We start from the raw sequence: 10747 nt of genomic DNA on the forward strand, positions 1-10747 counted from the left end.
GTCGGCCCCAGGCTGGTTTGTGCTCCCCTTTTCAGGGTTTTCAGCGCACAGCCTCCTCAGTGCGTTAATTTAGCACTGGGTAGATCCTAGGTTGAGCGGATTATCTCTCCTCAATAGGAGGGTTCATAGCACTCAGCTGAGTTCTGCTCTCCAGGATGCCCGTCTCTACGCGTGTGTCTGAGCTGGTTTCTGCCTTTCTGCAGTCACTCTTACCTACTATCTTCCTGAAGAATGCGTTTGGCGAGGCTCTGTATTCAGACAGGGTTGGCCTGAACTGAGTCTGTTCCCTGAGAAGACCAGGTCGGCCTCCCTGGTGGCAAGGAGGGTGACCTTGCTCCCCTCTTGAGTGACTGGCCGAGGTTCCCTTTGGTTCCTTGGCCACATTCCCTTAAAGGAACCACTTTTCTCACAAGAAAATTGAGTTCTAGACGCCTTAGCGTTTCTCTAGGCTCTATTTGTTAAAAGAGAAAGGTAGAAGCCTGTGGGAAGGTCAGCTTGGGCTGTTGGCCAAAGGGAATGCTGTCACTGACAGCCTGGTGTGACCCGAGTTGCTGGGCAGTTTGAGAACTGCCTTGAGGTCTTTGCCTCAGCCATATTTTTTGGCAGGCACTCCCCTCCAGCATGGCGGCGTGGGTATATCGCTCCCCAATGCGTTCTGTTCAACGCAGAGTGGAGTTCCCTTCGAAAGGGAACGTCTCAGGTTACGTATGTAACCATAGTTCCCTGAGAACAGGGAACGAGACTCTGCGTTCCTTTGCCATGCGTCAGGTTGCCTGCCTCCAGAACAATCCCTCAAGACGATAAGATAGTGACTGTCTCTCCAGGCACTCCCTTTATACATCCGGGTCGCGCCGTATGACGTCATAGGCTGTCGCCGGCCAATAGCAATTGGAGTTGTTGGATAGTGCTTTCGACACCTGGGTCACGTAACGGTTCCCCAATGCGTTCTGTTCAACAGAGTCTCGTTCCCTGTTCTCAGGGAACTATGGTTACATACGTAACCTGAGACGTTATTCATGATAGGCAGGAAAAGCTCTGTCCTATGTGTCTGCAGCCAGGACGTATCTTCAAAGACTGTCCTGATTTTAAATGCTTTGAAGGACAAGGACATTTCGCTAAAGACTGTAAAGCAGATAATTGTCCTGATTGTAGGAACCATTTATGAGATGTGATTGTGAAAGTGAAAATGAAGAGGTAAATGATGAAAATGGAAATGGTGAAACTGAGAACAATGTGGAAATGATGGACAGTGCCAATAACGAAGAAGAGGGGGATGGGTCTTTTGTAGACAATTGGGGCAGTAAAAGGCATGAGCAAGGAAAAGGGGGAGAAAAGGAGTTAGGATAGAGGGGAGGGGGATAAGATGGAGGGAAGCATGGAAGAGGGGTTGGGGGGTCCAGTGGATGATACAATAAAAGTGAGGAGAGAGGACAAAAATGAGAAGGAACAAGTAGAGGAATGCATAGAAGTGAATTTGGAAGAGTTGAGGAGGGGAATGAAAAGAGGAATGAGAGATGTTAAATGAAATGTATAAGAAAGGAGGGGCAAAGGGCAGAGAATGAGAATGCACTCAGGTACAGAGGAAGGAGGAGTTTCAATGGAGGAAGGGGGAGAAGAGAATGAAACATGAATGTGTTGTTGCTAATGGCTCTATGTATTGTTTCACTCAATGTGAGGGGATTAACAAGTGTGGATAAATTTGAAAACATGAAAGAGCTATGCAAAAAAGCTGATGTAATATTACTGCAAGAAACATTTTGGAAAGATTAAATGATGGACAGTTTTAAAAGGAGGAATTTTCTATAATAATGGTGAAGGGGGAAGGAGAAAGGAGTTGCTGTTTTATGTAAAAGAAGCATGAATGATGATGTTGAAATCATGTATTGGGATAATGAAGGAAAATGCATTATTGTGAAAATGGTTATAGGAGGGGAAAATGTTTTTTTGTGTGTAATGTGCTTGCACCAAATGCAGAGGCTGAAAAGAAAATGTTTTTTAATAGTTTAAATGGCTTGGTAGAAAAATGGGAAAGGTTCATTTTAATGGGTGATTTCAACACAATATTCAGTAGAATTGATATAGCAAATACTATGGCTTATAAAAGAGACAGTGGGAGAGAAGAATTGCTCAAATTAATGGATAAATATGATCTTATAGATATATGGAGGGAGAGGAATGAGGGTGTAAGGGATTTCTCAAGACGACAGTTAGTGAAAGATCAAATGAAGCAAAGTAGAATAGATTTCATGTTGATCAAAAGAGACATGAAGAGAGAGATTGATAAGATATATTATAGTGACCATGGAATGTTAACTCCCTGAGGTCTGAAAACGCGCCGGAAAAACAGACTTAAAATACTCCGTCATTTCTTGTCATAGAGACATAAGTAATATATAAATTGAAACCATAGAATGTCTTCTTTTATTTGTGTACACTCAGAGTAAAAACACAATGTTGCGCTTTTTGTAAAATAAAGAAAACTAACATGATGTGTGATCTCTCCTCTCCCTCTGAACAAAGTCCAATCTGATAGTTCTCAGAAAATGAACTGTAACTTATGAATACTAATGACAAAAAATGACACTTATGTCTAAAGAAACGTTGAAATGTCAGGTTTTAACTCGTGCAAGTCAAATAGAAAACAAACATTCTGTGTTTATGTAATCTGTATGAAAAGAGAGCCATGTCAGAAGTCTGTGATTCAGCTCATTACCCGCTAATGCGGCCACGCCCATGGAATCAGCGCTATTCAGACGCAAATTCAGAGGCAATACATGCATACATCGTCTCAATCTTGTATTTATTGTCTTGAAAAGTGTTTATTTGGATGTTAAAGCCATGGTTAGTGATCTGTAGAAGACATGCCGTTAGTTCCTAGTTCCTTTTCTGCTTTATATGAATTTGTGGCCTAAAAGTGTACAGAGAGCGCCCTCCGGCTGCAAGTATGAATTAAAAACACCATTCCTGAAATGTCCTCTTCTTCTTTAGAATAATTTGTGGCCTAAATGTGCACAGAGAGTGCCCTCCGGCTGCAAGTATGAATTGAAAACACAGTATCCAGCACTCATATTGATGACAATAAATATTACTTCTCAGTATGGAAAATTGACATAAATATATAAGAATCCATCAATGTTTCCCCAAATGTGCATGCTTTTAAGCTAAAAGCCTATATGAAATGCCATAGAGGTAACATAATTGTTTAGACACTTTGCATTACAGAAATACATTATATTTTAAATAATATAATAGAATACCATTATTTTAAATTGTTATAATATTTCACAGTATTGCTGTTTATGATGAGCTGAGACATTATTACAGAGGTTTTTTTTCACAGCCTACCTGACTGAAATGCCTCATTAATATGCAAGTCATTTCAGGTCATTATTATGTGATTCTTTTTTTCTTCTCAGGTGCAAATGGCCCATTATTCATGATCATTCACGCCTCCATGCATACTGTGTTTCTTGACAAAAAGTGTCTTGCAAAAACTAAATATATTGCAAAATTTTTACATAATTCTGAAGCAAAACAAAGTTTTACCACAGATTATAACAACAAATCAAGCATATTCAATTATAGGGAGGGAAATCACAGATACGGTTTGTAATATAAGGGATAAGATTAGTTATATGATAGAAAACAAAAAAGAAGGATATATGTTGAGTTTAGACTTAGAGAAAGCATTCGATAGGGTTGAACATGATTATTTATTTGAACTTTTAGAAAAATTTGGTTTTGGGAATAATTTTATAAAATGGATTAGGGCTTTATATAAAGATCCAATTAATTTTTGTAAAGTGTAATGGTTTTATGACAGAAGGTTTTACCATATGAAGGTCAATTAGACAGGCATGCCCTCTCTCTGCACCATTATATAGTATCGTAGCTGAACCGTTGGGTTTAACAGTTGAAGAAGATACAAATATTAAAGGAATTAGCTTTGGGGGATTAGAGAAAGAACAAAAAATCTATCAATACGCAGACAATACAACATTGATTTTAAAGGATATAGAGAGCACTGAAAGAGCTATGGGAAAAATGTAAAAAATATTGTAGGGTTGGGAGCAAGAATTAATGTAGAAAAATATGTAGTGATGAGCATAGGGACAGCAAAACAATTACCAGGCGATCTTAATTTTAAAGAAGAGACAGAAAATAAGCATGGAGAGAAGGTTGATCTTTTGGAGACAGCGATGTAGCATATGCACACGTATCAGGATAATCAATTAACTTTGGCTTTTAGCATGCTGGACTGGGTTGTAAAATCTCATCTCAGCGCCGGCCGGTCTAGAAAAAAAACAGACCCTCTGACACCTTTGTTACCCTCCGAAGTAAAACAGAAGGCCCAATTTCCTAGCTCTAAGGACATCAAAGGGGCCTTTCATGTGGACTACGGGCCAGATTCACATTCCAACACCCACCACACACACACAGACACACACAAAAACACACAAACATACATTATTGACTGTATATGTAAAATATAATTATGCCAAGTCACATCCATGTATGTACCCATCATGTATCTCGAGTGTATGTTTCCTAATGTTTAGACTTAGTTTAAATAACTGTAGTTGAGTTCGTTTTAGTTGTAATAAGGGAATTTTGTCTGTAAACCATAATTTCCTTTATATACCTGTCTGATCTATCAAGTTTGATCTCGTTTTAAAGCTTTGGCTACTGATCATTCACTGAGATATGTCACATAGATGACAAATGCATTGTTCAAGAAGAAAGTACTCCATCTCGAAATCTGATCTGATAGTCATAAATTCAGCAAGGAGACCAAACAAAGGAACTTTGCCCGCCAAATAGTGCTGCGCATCTATTGGCCGTTACAATTCAGGGGGTGTGTTAGCTTGGTTTTCCATAAAAACAACGACACACAACTTTTCCGTTGTCTCCCGATTGTCTCTCGACTGCCCCTGAAGGCGACAGCGCTGTCATCACATGCTCTCCTTCCGGGACGACCATCTCCTTGGAATCTCTCTCTTCTTTCTTCTCTGTCATCTTACGCATCAGTTAAACCTCGTTTGAAAACCCCACTGGAGAAACTCTCCAGGTGCATTGAAACTCTGCTGCACACCGACTTGAACCATAAGCAAGTATTATAATTTATCTGAAATTTGTATAAACTGATTTCTGTGCTGGCTCTCAAAAGGGTTAACTGTCATAATTTGCCATTCTTTGACCATCCTTCCTGTTCTGTCTCTATGTTCCCTTTTGTATATATTTGTATATTCTGTATTTAGACGTATAACCTCTGTAGTCGTAGTTTGCATATATTAAACACATTATTCATGCTCGATTGTTCTTTTTGCTCATTTCAACAAAAACCCGGTCACTTTAACGTTTAGATCCTATATCCTTGCTTTACATTTGGATGCTAGAATAGGAGGTCCTTCTCGTGGCCAGAGAAAAACCTTCCTTTGGTAATATTCTTTGAGGAGCTTAGTTTGCTGGACAAACGAACAGTTTCTCTAAATAATTATTAAACCAGAACTAATCATATATAGAATTAATTATAAATCGTTATAATTAATTCACCATATATGGTTAATTCCCCCTTGGGTCGGTATGTGCATAATAATTATTCATAAAGCTTTATGAATTATTATATTTATATTCCACCCATAAATTGATTAATAACTGTACAATCGCTACAGCGATTGCTGAACTTAAGAGGGAAAATTTTGATAGTGAATGCCCTGATGCTGTCTAAAATGTGGTATGCTTTACAGGTCACTTCTTTACCAATCTGGGTTCATAAGAGGTTGGAAAAAGAGTATTTTAAATTTTATATGGGAGGGGAAACTGGCAAAAATTGCGTATGATACAATAATAGGAACTGTTCAAGAGGGAGGTTTAGGTTTGCTAGATCCAAGTACAAGATTGAAAAGTTTGAGGGTTAAGATAATGAAGAAATTTTTAAATACAAATAACAAACAAGAGTGGAAGGGTGGAATGAAATATTTTTTAAATAAGTGTGGATGTCTTAATATGGGGAAGGAATAATTTGGATGAAACTGAAGGAGCACATGTTAAAGGGTGTACCAGAATTTTATAAAAAAAGTTCTAGGGGCATGGAAGGAATTTCTACCAATAGTTGTATATAAGCCAGAAGGAATGAATGAATTTTTAAATCATCCATTGTTTTTAAACTCTAATATTTTATATGAAGGAAACGAATTATATTTTAAACAGTGGATTGCAGCAGGGCTAATTAAAGTTAGGGATGTTTTATATGAGGTCATAGATGGTTTTATACCACTACAGGGTATAATAGATGAAATAGAGGAGACTGGGGAAGAGGTGGAAAGGGTTATTGTTAAGCAACAATTTGATAAAATTAAAAAAGCAATTCCGAAAGAATGGATAGATAGAATAGGGAAGAAGGATGAAGGAAGGGGAAAGGTTGAAGTGTTTTTAAAAGAAACTGGAAACAAAATGTCAATTCAATCATGTTCTCTCAAGTTGTTTTATAATTTTTTTAGAAAGATGATTTTTGTTCAACCAATTGCAAAAGGTTTTTGGAGTAGGCTATTTCTGGGAACAGAAAATGAAAACATTTGGGAGAATCTGAGAATTAATTTTATGGATCCAATGATTGAGAATTTTAATTTTCTTTTAAGAAATAATGTAATTCATACAAAAATGAGATTTTGTAAAATGAGAACTGTACAGAATGCAAGGTGTGATGTTTGTGAAAAGGGAGACAAGGTTTTTTTACATTAGTTTTTATTGTATTTGAGTCTTCAAGATTTTATGGGAGAAATTAAAAACTTCATAGAAAGAATTTTGGGAGAAAAAATTAAACAACCTAATGAATGGAATAAATATTTTTTACTTGGAGTAAGAGGAAAAGGGAAGAATAGATACATAGTCAACTTTATTTTAAATGTGGCAAGATATGCAGTGTCGTGCAGACGGAATGTCATGAAAGAGAAAAAAGGTAATATAAATATGTGGGTTTTCTTTAGGAGAAAATTAGAGGGGCATATACAGATATTGTATGAATATTTTAGTATGAAGGGGCAAACTGAGATGTTCTATAAAATAATTGCGGGGAATGATGAAAGGGTATTGGAATGTTTTAAAGAATATAAGAAATATTTCGTGCTAATTATGATTGCAATGTGTCTTTGTATCTATGGATGTAGGTATTTAACATTATATTATGTGATATGCTGAAAATTAATTTGTATGCATGTAAGATGTGAGATGTTTTATTAATAAAAAAAAAGCAAAAAAAAAAAAGCACGCCCGATCTCGTCTGATCTCGGAAGCTAAGCAGAGTCGGGCCTGGTTAGTACTTGGATGGGAGACCGCCTGGGAATACCAGGTGCTGTAAGCTTTATGTTTCTTCTGAAAATATAAAGAGTGTCTGAATGTCTTAAATAGCCCACTCTTGGCAGCAGTTTTCGCTTACGGCCATACCACTCCGAGCACGCCCGATATCGTCTGATCTCGGATGCTAAGCCCAGTCGGGCCTGGTTAGTACTTGGATGGGAGACCGCCTGGGAATACCAGGTGCTGTAAGCTTTATGTTTTGTCTGAAAATATAAAGAGTGTCTGAATGTCTTAAATAGCCCACTCTTGGCTGCAGATTTCACTTACGACCCCAACACTGCACACTTTCTTTGTCTCCCTAATCAAACACACCTGATTCAACTCATCAGCTCATTAACCCATGCTGATGAGTTGAATCAGGTGTGTTTGATTAGGGAGACAAAGAAAACATGCAGTGTTGGGGGTCCTTCAGAAGCAAGGTTGGGAAACATTGCCATAGAGAATACTGTTGCAGTAGTCCAGTCTAGAGGTGATGAGGGCGCGCATGAGATTGATGCATTGGACAGTTAGTTTATCAATATAGAATATGGGGCTATGTATGCAGTATGATACACTGAAGTAAGCAGGAAGATAGAACATGTCTTCTAATTTATATGAATTGACATGCACTGGCTTTTTGCATATGGGTTACAGTTTACATAGCCCCATATTGTAGATTGAGGAACCTCTTTACAGGTGGTACATTTTGGCCTATTTACCAATGAGGGACAGCTGATTCAACCACCAAAACCATATATTTTTCTAAAAGCCTATAGCCTGTAAATGTTCTGTCAGTGGTTGGAGAATTATTTAGGAACTGGTCTTTCCTGAAAATTACAACCCACATGCTGTCTTATGATCCGAGGATGTCTGGGCCCTTGACTTGCCAAAGCAGATCAGCTATGAAATATAGCTATAGATATATTTTAGCAAAACTTATACATCTGAATTTATTTTGCCAAAATTGCACATATCTTTATGTTTTATGGTTGTGATTATTGTTCATGACATGCTCATGAAATTGTACTGTATCTCTGCATATGATATGCCGTGTGTGTGTGTGTGTGTGTGTGTGTGTGTGTGTGTGTGTGTGTGTGTGTGTGTGTGTGTGTGTGTGTGTGTGTGTGTGTGTGTGTGTGTGTGGCAATAAAATGACATTTTATTAACACACACACCAGATAGAACCAGATAGAATGAAGCATCTGAAGAAATCTTACTGCCCCTGGACCCCAGGTTATATCAGCAGAGCCCACCAAAGGTGTAAAAATGGCACATTCAAAAGGGCTTGAATCCTTGAAACACCGGTCAGATCTTTCTGAAATGTTTTATGCTAATTACTTAAGATATGGTTTATTATGATTTGTGTTTAGGCTTAACAGGCTGTTTGATTGGACAGCTGTGTGGTAAAGCGGCATGAGGTAAAAGCCGCAGCAGCACCGCCATCACCATTGTCCACTGGAACATTCTCATTGTCTTGGGTATTCTTTTTGGGTCCATCTACAGTCTCACCGCCACAATATAACAGGAGAGCCTAAAAATCAAATTGGAAAAACATAGATTTATGCCCAAAATGCTGGTCATTATTGGGAAATAAGTCCCTTCAGGATGAAGCAAGATCTGGTCGCCTTGTAGGGAGTTTTTTTCAATATAATCGCTGGCGTTCTGCACATTATCCCTTACTCATTAAATTACTACAGTCATTTAAAGGCATATTGTGTGACTGTGAAATGAAAGTGAAAGATGTACTTACCAAGGATCAACGACCAAACAGTGGAGTGGGACTACTACAGGGAAATGGGGCACGACAAAGACTGGCTTATTCCGTTTGCTTCTGATAGGGGGGGACAAATATGTAATGCTCAGCTGACATTTTCCAGTGGGTGTACAGAAGTTGGTAAAGTAAAAAATTGAGGATGTCCAAAACGTTGAAGTCAACGTGAAGTCAACATTATCCTTACAAATCTGGCGAAACATGGAAGTAAAGCAGCGCCGCCATTACTGCGTGCCTTGCTGCCAAGGAAGTAGAAGTAGCGTGTTGCTCCCGTAGGCGGCTGTAGCAGATGTTACCTATATCGTTTTTTTAGTACGTATGCTGTCCAGCCGGGAAGAGCGTGTTGTGTGGTTCGTTGTTTTAACAACAGCACAAAACTACAGGCCTGGAATAAAACCATTTGTGTAATCCACGAACCTTTGTTACACATTAACTGCCCATGTTTACGGCCATACGGAACTTTGGTAAAGTTGGTTTTATATTCGCACATTCGGACATCCGTATTCAATAGCCTTGTTAATCACACTACATTGGACATTCAGTGGACATTCACAAGTAAATATGCCATTAAAACAATACTTGCCTATTTTGATCGACAAATTGAAAAATATTGTAAGTTGACAATCGTTGGTTGTCAATATCATGTCACTGCTTAAAATTCGCAAACATTAATTTATTGCACATTTATTGGAAAGTTTAAATTTATCAGAAGTCCGAATGTGCGAATGTAAAACCAACTTTACCGAATTGCACAGAGTTCCTGGTCAAGCGGAGGACCAAGATGTGCATCAAAAGTGGATAAAACACATAAACCGAGATGGCTTCAAGTAATGTGATGAGCTTATCTGCGATGGTATGCAGTATCTGGCCAATCCATCCGGAGCTCATGTAATTCTGACCTTCAATCAATGCCCTGTAGTTTAGGTTCTGAAGCTCATCGCATGCCAGATGATTAATAAAATAATCTTGAATACCTGTAAGAACATGTATTTTATTGCTACAACTGGTCGTGGCTAAGGCCATCCTTAAAAATATTTTGGTTTGGCGTAACAGCCAAAAAAAAAAAAAAAATGGTCGTAAAAAATGTAAATTTGTTTTTTATTGCATCACAATAAGTGTATTGTGATTGTGATTGTCAAAACATTTTAGTAACTAAGCTGAATTTTATTAGGTTTAGTGACATGTTACAATGTTTACATGGTAGGCTACAATTTCTGGTGAGCTACACTTTTTTTATTATTTTAATTCAATTATTCAATTATTATTATTTAATTATTATTGTGATTTGATTTAATATTGACTCATTTGGATAAATATTAGGTAGGCTACACAAGGTAGGCATTAATTTTTCTCAAGAAAAAAACAACTCACCTAACTTAATGCTGTAAACATACAGAGAGCCCTATCAGCTGGCAGTATTATTTTAAAATAACAATTTAAATATAATGCATTTTTTATTATTAACTTAAGTGTCACACCGTCACACTTCGCAGGCACGCAGTAATGGCGGCGCCCATAGAGTTTGCGGCGGATTTTTGTATACTTTTACTGTAGTAGTTTAGCCTCAAGGGATATTTTCAGAATGATTTCTGCATACTTAAAATGGACGCTAATTGTGCGTCGCAGTCTGTGGAAAAAACA

General features: G+C 37.9%; 1 pseudogene; it reads left to right on the forward strand.

The window, feature by feature from the left end:
* The first annotated feature begins 7429 nt into the window (after positions 1–7429).
* On the forward strand, positions 7430–7548 carry LOC137018204 (5S ribosomal RNA; annotated as a pseudogene).
* The last annotated feature ends 3199 nt before the right edge of the window (positions 7549–10747 follow it).

Source organism: Chanodichthys erythropterus, chromosome 3 (genome assembly GCF_024489055.1).
Source record: "Chanodichthys erythropterus isolate Z2021 chromosome 3, ASM2448905v1, whole genome shotgun sequence".
NCBI lineage: Eukaryota > Metazoa > Chordata > Actinopteri > Cypriniformes > Xenocyprididae > Chanodichthys > Chanodichthys erythropterus.